Raw genomic sequence first — 9,263 nt, 5'->3', positions numbered from 1 at the left:
CTTTTCTTCTCCCTCCTGTTTTGTTGTTCAGACCTGTATGTATACGCTCACACAAGCTGTAGCTGAAATTGTAAAACATACAGAGACGCAGCAAACATTAGAAACAAAAGACACACACACACACTAACGAGGCAGACAACCTCTACCTCTGGCTAAGCTTAATGAGCTCTCCCCCGGCTAACTGGCCTAGAAAAGGCAGCGGTCAGCAGCCCAAAGCCCATCTATCCAGCGAGCTCTAATTTTTATCAGCCTCTGCACTTCGGCAGCAGAGCCATCAGCTCTGTCTCACTAGTTGTGCAGGGGAGGCAGGGGAAGAATAGGCCTCATTCACTCAATTAATAGCTCTCTCTGTGTGTATGAGACATGCAGTGCCAAAACTGGAAAGAGTGAAAAAAAAAATGAAAGCGGCAAATGGTTTTAAGGACTTAGCAGTCTCTAATTTGTCACTAAAATGGTTTTTTATTGCACATACAAATGATGATTGTAAACAAATTTGGGAAGATATTGCTCGGAAGATGGAGAGAAGAATGGAGTAGGGGCAAAATCTCATTATACCCTGGATGAGTATTTGTATCAGCGTGAGTGTGTGAGAGAGCAAACACATAAATTCTTCATGTGCTTATCTTCCTTGACCTATATGTATCTGGATCGAGGAATGTATGTGCACGCCCGTGTTTGAAGGCATGTTGTGCTCTCAAACGTGTGTGTGTGTGTATGTGTGTGTGTGTATGTGTGGTTGTGTGTGTGTGTTCCGCTTGGTAGGTACAGATATGAGGGAGGCAGGCCTGCAGGCTGCTGGGCTGTATGGAAATGAGGAGAAACACCGCTGAGAAGCAGGTGATGGAGGAGAGACGGGAGGAGGAGAGGGAAGAAGGAAGGCAAAGGGAAGGAAGGAAGAAGAGGAGAGTGGTACAAAGGGGTTGGATAATGAGGAGTCTGATGAGAGGGATGGAGAGCCCTGAATAGAGACGTCTCAGAGATCGAGAGGGGTAAAAATGAGAGAAAGGAGGAAGACGGAGCAGTGGAGAGCGGTTATGAATGAATAGGAAAATGGGAAACAGCTGCCACTAGTGGCGGACTGTGGAAATAAATAATTCATGTGGAAGAAGAGGAAGGAGGAGAGGGGGTGAAAGGAGGTTAGGAAAGTGAACAACAGAGAGGAAAAGATTTATACTGAGGTGAAGGATAAAAAGAGGTGTGTGGGTAAAGTGGTGAAAAAGACAGATTGTGATGAAATGTGGCTTCAATAAGATGGATGGACCACAGGAGACAACGGGAAAGTGAGAAATTAGAGGAGGAAGGCAGGTAGAGCTTCAACTATTAAAAAGATGTGAGGATGAGACGGCTGGGCGGAGTGGTCATAGGCATTAAATGAAAGGGGAAAAGAAAAAGAAAAAACAGCACGCTGGGGAGATAGAGTTAAAGATGGAGCAATTTAGCCAAAACACAGAAAAAGAGAGATGGGAAAAGAGCGTGAGCAGAGAGATAAAGAAGTGAAAAAGGATGAGAGACAAGGAGGAGGAGGAGGAGGAGGAGGAGGAGGAGGAGGCGGCGGGGGCGACAACAGACTGATACAGAGAGAGAGAGGAGGAGAGACGGAGACGAGGGGAGAGGAGGGAGGCGCTGGCGGTGGCAGGACACGGGTGCAGGCGTGGAGACTGTGGCATGCAGCTCAAGTTGGCATGGACTCTATCACTCACTCTCAGGCCTGGGCACTGGGCCCTCAGTGGCGCGTGAACACACACACACACACACACACACACCAAAGACACACACAAACACACACAGATGCAGGCACACAAGCAGCAGATCAAACACAAGGACATTCACTGCTTCTCTAAGTCTCTCTATTACACACTCACACACAGCAGACAGAGAGAAAAACATTGAGCTCAGACACAGGCTGACGCACGCACACACTCAATTAGTCTCAGCCGTGCGCGCGCGCACACACACACACACACACACACACACACACACACACACACACACACACACACACACACACACATGCAGGGAAAAGACGGATGGATGAGCGTGTGCATGAAGGTGTGTGCATGTGTGTGTGTCTAATTGTGCCAGCGCTGCCAGAGCAGAATGAGGGATGGTGTCTCAGAGCTGCTGCTGCCGCTAATAGCCGCTGACTGGAGGTGACAGGCTCTCTCTCTCTCTCTCTCTCTCTCTCTTTCTCTCCCCCCTCTCTCTCTCTTCCTCTCATCTTGTTTTCTATCCAATCAGCAGTCAGCACATCTGTCCTTCCGTCTCTCCCTCAGCCCAATTCGGCGCACCCTTTCGCCTTTGTTTCTCCCGTCCTCTTCTCCCTCTCATATCCCTCCTTTGCCCTTTTACCCTCGCACCCCCCCCCCACCCCCCCGCCCCCCCGCCTGCTTTCATCTCCACTCCTTACCCCCTGCCATCTTTCATCACTCCCCCCCCCCACCCCCCACCCCTCACAGCTCTGTCCTCTCTCCACCTGGTCCTGATGATACACAGGAGATGGCGCACGCATGAGTTATAGCATACGTGTGCACACACACAGACACAAACAATACACATATAAAGACTGTGTATGTTTGTGTGTGTGTGTGTGTGTGCGTGTGTGTAGACAGCTGTTTTATTTCGTACATACACGTGGACTGCGTGCATACTGTACATGCATGTAGTGTGTGTGGAGGTGCACTGGTTATTATTCCTGGTGCGCTGCAGCATTTCAGGCCCAGGCGGAAAGATCAAACAAAGACTAGAGGACAAACACATGCACACAACGCACACATGCACACACACACACACGCAAACAGACACACATTTATGTCTACTCTCCACAGATCTCTTGCTGTCTTTTCATATCCCTGTCTTATGCAGTTGCCTCACGTCTGGACTCTGTCCACAGGGAGACAAGAGACGAGAGAGAGCACTGCTCTGTTTTCTATCTGCACCAGGTTATTAGACATATGCAATTAGCAAGCTTGAGCAGGATAAATATGCCTGTTTGTGTGTTTGTGTGTGTATGTGTGTAAGGGGGGGGAAGGGGGTTGTGGTGGTGGCTGGGGTAGCTGTGTGCAATCAGGGACAGATTGTATGGGATGCATCTGGGTTGGCCTGATGTGGAGACGAGGAGAGAGAGGGGGGGGGGTTGGAGGTTGTTAATATTGTTGAGGCTGCCGGGGGTCTGCGTGTGTGTTTGCCCATTTGAAACGGTCCATATCGTTTGGAGCAGGACGTGTGAATCACATCAAAGCCGTGTTTATCTGTGATAATGATTTGTGTGTGTGTGTGTGTGTGTGTGTGTGTGTGTGTGTGTGTGTGTGTGTGTGTGTGTGTGTGTGTGTGTGTGTGTGTGTGTGTGTGGTCATCCTCACACACCTCTTCCACCAGTCTTGAGGCATACATGAGGATACGTTTTAGCGTCTTCGGTGTCTGTGCATATTCAGTGTGTGCACGGCGGAGGGGGGGGAGGGGCCTGTCGTGTGCCGTCCTTCCTAGAGGGAGAGCGCTGGCCCCGGGGATGGGGAGGGTGTACAAAAGAGGGAGGAGGGAGGGGGGGGGGGGACTTGCCTCATAGCCAATCAGTTTTGCTCTGCTGAGGCAACCATCCATCGCCACCACGGCAACAACAACGCCGCGGTAACACCGAGCCAGGCTGCTGCGAGGGACAGATAGGCGATGTGTACAAGCTCCTTTGCTCTATTTATCTATCCGCTTTTCTCCGTCTCTCCGTGTTTTCCTCCTCTGTTTCTCTCTCTTATTTGGCCGGCGTTACATCCAATCTTTGATCAGTTATCTGTTCACTTTTACCTTCTTTACTCCTTCCGTCTCTCTGGCTGATATTTCACATTAATGGGGCCTTCGCAGGAGCTCTCTAAGGTGTGACCTAAAGGGCGAGAAGAGAATTGAAAGAGAGCGGGCAAAAAAGTGTGTGAGAGAGAGAGGGAGAGAGGGAGAGGGAGAGAGAGAGAGGTTGCGGTCACAGTTTTCTCCTGAAAGGGCTCTTTTTCATTTCTTTTCATCAGCCGCTCGCCTGCCTGCGTATCTCGCCTCTCCTCTTTTTCTCCCGCACACAAATCCCCTTTCTCTTTAGCTCATATGTATGCAAATAAGGCATCCTATGCAAATGAGACAGGTAGGGTCTGGCTGTGGAGAGCCAGAAGAAATGGGCTGGGTAGAAAGGAGGGACAAGTGAGGGTGGTGAGGGCGACAGGACGGGATGAAAGAGGGGGGGCAACGGCAGATAGAGAGAGGGTGAAAGAGGAAGTGATTCAGGTGGTTTGTTCCTCCAATCAGTCACTGAGATTTCTGCTTCTCACTTAACATGCAGCCCAAACACTACCGCTCTCCAACGGCACAAAGTGTTGTACCGTTGTTGTAGGTGTGCGATATACTGAACCAGACTAACAGCTGGAATAGGTTCTAAACACACGCACTGATCAGTCAGTCTCTGTCTCATGCCAACAGTTTTGTTAGAAGTGCTGTGTTGAAAAAACGACGTCCATGTTTTCCATAAACCCCGTTTCTCTCTGTCACGTAGAATATGTGGCTACTTATCCCCTACCCCCCCCCACACAACACCTCCCTCCCCCTCCCTCCATATGCATTTGTTTTCTCTTTCGCTTTACTGAAAAGGATAAACATCTTGGAAGGGATTTTTCCATCGGCCTTTCTCTCTTTTCACCATCTGCCGCTGCGAGAAAAACTCAGAAAGCTTCAGCTTGTTTTTTTTGTTTTTGTTTTGTGTGTTTTTTTTTTCTTTCTGGAAGACGAAGCAGTTCTCAGTTTTTGTGGCGTAAAGCGGTCCAGCACATTTTTCCATGTGACAAAACCCTGTTGAACTCACTGGAAGCTGTTGCCAATCTTCTCAGTGGTTTGTTTATCATTAGTGCACTAATGTCTCAAAATTAATATCGTAATGACTTATTGATGTAAAAAAAAAAAAAAAAAAAGCTAAACGCCTGGCCGTCGATCGCACTGAATGGCACAAACAGGTCTGCCTTAGGTATATAGGTATACATTAGGAGGCTAGTGGTCCGTTGCCAAGGAAACAAAGAGGCTTTGGCACTAATTGGCTGCAGGTTGGTTGCTAGGTGCTGGGTGGAGCAGATGAGGAGGCTAACTTTAGATGATAGGAAGGGGGATGGAGATGGAAGGTTAGAATAATCGGCTCCTCTGTAAACATTTTTTGCAGTGGTACAGTGTCAAAACCACCACCACCACCACCACCACCTATCCTATTACCTGCCCACAGCCATCAGAGGCTATACAGGCTTCAACCACCACCCTCCTCAGTCTCACTAGCTATATGTGTCTGTGTGTGTCCCTCCGCTGTGCAGTTGTTTGTGGGAGCCTTCTGCTGAGGGACTTGGAAAGAGGCAATGGCATCATTTGCTTTTCATGCTTCGCTGCCCGTGTGTGTGAGCACGCCCGAGTGTGTGTGTGTGTACACAGATGCATGTGGTCACGTCTAGAACCCCAGTGGCAAACAACTAGCACATTATGATCCAGACACACACACAGCCTCCTACAGCTTCAGAAACGTGTGTGAGTGAGTGGTGTATGTCTCTCTCTCCCTCTGTGTACATGTGCATCTGCATGTGTTTTGTGTTCAGATGGGACCAAAGCAGGAGTTCACAGAGCTGTCACTGCATCCACTGACCAAGCCGCCTTATGGCACGTTGTCAACCCTGCAGTACGACCAGCGCACACACACACACACACACACACACACCATGTACACACACTCAAACTAGAGTCTTATGAGCTTAATGTTAAAGATTTGGGCTACTTAACCAAATGCATGCATTTGATGGATCACAGTTGTGTCAGTGTGACACAAGATAAGTGCTAAAATCTGCTGTCCCCAAGTCAAACAGAGGATGCAGTGCAGAGCTGATAGGGCTGAATTAACTTAATGTGGGTGGTGGACGTGACACCAAGGCCACTGTAGGAGTTTGATTTAAATAACATTAGATTGATCAGACATATGAGGGGAAAAGAATAATATGCAGTCATTTGGTGGTTTTATCTTGTTTTCTATCATTCTGTCATTCGGTTCCTTTTCTGTACTTCAGGCCTCATCCGTTCTGTGTCTGTCCCTCTCACATTCATTCTCTCTTCTTTCCATCCAGCAGCCTCCTTTCACACCCTCTAAGTCAGTCAGCCTCTCCGAGTCCCAGTGCCCCTTCTGCCTGCAGGAGGGATGAAGTCATGCTCCGCAGGCGTAGTGCAGATCCCTCCCCGCTCGCTGTGCCCTCCCTGCGCCCGCCACTCAGTCGCAAGCATATGGGCGAATCGTCGTGCCAATGCCCCTCCCAGAACACCTGACTCCCGTCTAGTCACGCATGGCGAGCAGCGCACACGCACGCACGCACACACACACACACACACACACACACACAGCCCAACAGACAGGGCTTACACCTACGCATGCACTAAAACACATGCCGCCAACCTTGCATGACGGGCATATCCTTGATTGTCCCCTGATGTTCGCCGGTGCGAGCTTCACCTCCAACTGTGGCTAATGCGCACTGTGAAGACACCCTTCACCGTAGAACGAATAGTCTTGACAGCGACGGCGCAGGATGGAGTTACTCCATCTTTTGTTCCGGGCTGTGACTTAACTGCACAGATGACAGAGTGTGGCACTAACGCGCTCAGAGTTTAGAGGTTTTAATTCCCATTGGCACCAGCCCGGCTAAAAATATGTGCACTCACTGGTATCGTAAGGTAGTTAAGATATAAGTGTTCACCACATAGCGTATGCTCAGTTCCCTCATCCTGCATTACGCCAGCAGTATTTACCCAATAATTTCATCCTGGGATATTGGAGCAGCAAGAAGCAGCAGTTAATCTACAAAATGGGACCTCCATGATGGCTAATTCAGCTGATGCCCTTCACCAATCACCACCTGCGTGTGGATTAGAGGGAGAGTTTGGCCTTAAAACACTTTAACACTGTTCAGTAGAGTTAGTTGTAATACATATTGTATTTCAACACTTCTCTATATACTAAACATCTGCCTTTAAGGGTTTTCTTCTCTAGACGTTACTGGCATTCAGCAATCCCACTCTTGGATATTCTGGTGCAAAACAGATATTATAAAGTAGTATAATGTTTTTTTTCTGCTCTCTATAGAATGGTCTGAATGCAACAAGTTTTGACACATTTTCTTAAAAGGAAATCAGAGAAGTCAAGAATCCCCTTGCCTGCAAGATTAGTTAGTGTTGCATGTGAGAGTTTTACTTGAACAAATGTACCACCTTATCCCCTCCGCGTCTCCATGTGTCATCTAACTAATGGTTCATTTTTAGCCAAAACAATAAATCAAAATGGCATTTAAGGAAGAGCATCCAAAGTGCAAATTAGACTGAGCTTTAGGCACCATGAGAAGAAGTGCCAGGCCTGCCACTCATCTCACTGCCCTCCACGACCTCAGCCGTCTTCCACTCCAGCTTCCTCTCTGCTGCTGGAGTATGAAGCTGGTAAATGTGGCATGTTGAGGCGCTTTATAGAGTTTAGTAGTTTTGCGTGCCAGAAGCTCACACAGGCAGACACACACACAGACACTCCAACAGACACACACACACACACACACACACACACACACACAGTCCTGCTTGCATACAAACAACCTGCAAGTCAGGCTTTGAAAAGGGCAGGTAGGAAAATGGTGGTAATTATCGTTAGTTCTTTGTGATTAACCAAGTGACACACACGCACACACACACACACACACACACACACACTGCTGTGATGCCCTCTGCTGTGTGGCACAAAATGGCGGAGTGTGTGTGTCCTAGCAGAGGCTGTGTCTGTAAGAGAGAGATGGGAACGAGGCCAGGCAGAAGAGGATGCAAGGACTTGGCTAGCATTAACTTTGTGTGTGTGTGTGTGATAACATTCAGGTGAGAGAGGGAACACTGACTGGCTGAGAGAGTGAGGCCCCGGCCGGCTGCTGTATGGACACACACACACACACACACACACACACACACACACAAACAGCTCAGATATAGGTGTAAACACTAACGGTCACATCAAGACACACAAACAACAACTGATTACAAAGACGATGAAAGAGAGAGAAACCACGGCGACAGAAGGATGTTTTTTTCTCCTGCAGGTGGAGTGTGACCTTCACTCCAACTCTCCATCTCTTCATCTGTCCATCTCTCTCTCTCTCCCTCCCTCTCACTCCCTCCCTGTATATCCCTGTAGTTCAGTGCTCAGTTGCATGGCAGGTAATTTGCGCGCTATTGGAGATTAAAGTTTAATTAGTGAGCGAGGAGTCATTTGGGTCTTAGTTGAGTGGAATAAGGCAGCAGTTTGTGCGTGCGTGTCTGTGTGTGTGTGTGTGTGTGTGTGTGTGTGTGTGTGTGTGTGTGTGTGTGTGTGTGTGTGTGTGTGTGTGTGTGTGTGTCCCTCCTGCTCGCTCGCTCGCTCACCCGAACACATCAAGGCTCATCACCAAGAGAGAAAGCGAGAGTGGGAGTAGAGGATCCAATTCCTCCTTTCATCAACGAAGAACAAAGGATGGAGTCTTCCCCCTCTCCTCTTCATCTCCTCTCTGTCTTTCTCTTTTTCTCCCCCCCGCCCCCCCCGCCCCCTCCTCCTCCTCCTTCCTTCCTCCTGCCCCCCCCCCAGGTCCTGAGCTCAGTTGGCAGAGTTCCACAGCCACATTCACACTTCCCTGGTCCCTGGCGAGACACACTCACTCACACACAAACACACACACACACAAAATCACCTCCACCGTCACACTGCACCGCATGCGGAAAAGTGAGGGGAGGGTATATAGGAGCTAACTTTGTCTGTGTTCAGCTACCTGTGAGAACTGACCAATAGATCTGTCACCTGACGACGTGAGAGGTGTGTCACTTCACTTCACTTGTTTTTGTTTCCTTTTTTTTTCTCCTTTCTCTTATCTTCCTTCCCATCATTCATCATTTTCGCCACAGCCAATCTGGTCTCTTCCTCAATCTGTTTCTCCCCTCCTTTTAGTCTTTTTTTATCCGTCTTTCTCTCCCACTAAGTGCTACAACTTTGTCATCTGTCTCTCCACTTTGTTTTTCACTACTCTTGGTCTTAATCGTGTGGACATCAAACGTGCCATATGGTCACACACTAACACGGATGCACGCGCGCGCCGCACACACTCTGGCGTCTTGAGAGCTGTGTTCGCTAATGACAAGGGAGTCTGCATCCCAGCACCACTGTTATTTCACTGGCTCGAGACACGAACGCAAATCAATAGGCAGCACGGCCCCGC

This window comes from Trachurus trachurus (assembly GCF_905171665.1).
Source record: "Trachurus trachurus genome assembly, chromosome: 8".
Lineage (NCBI taxonomy): Eukaryota > Metazoa > Chordata > Actinopteri > Carangiformes > Carangidae > Trachurus > Trachurus trachurus.
This window is presented reverse-complemented; position numbering follows the sequence as displayed.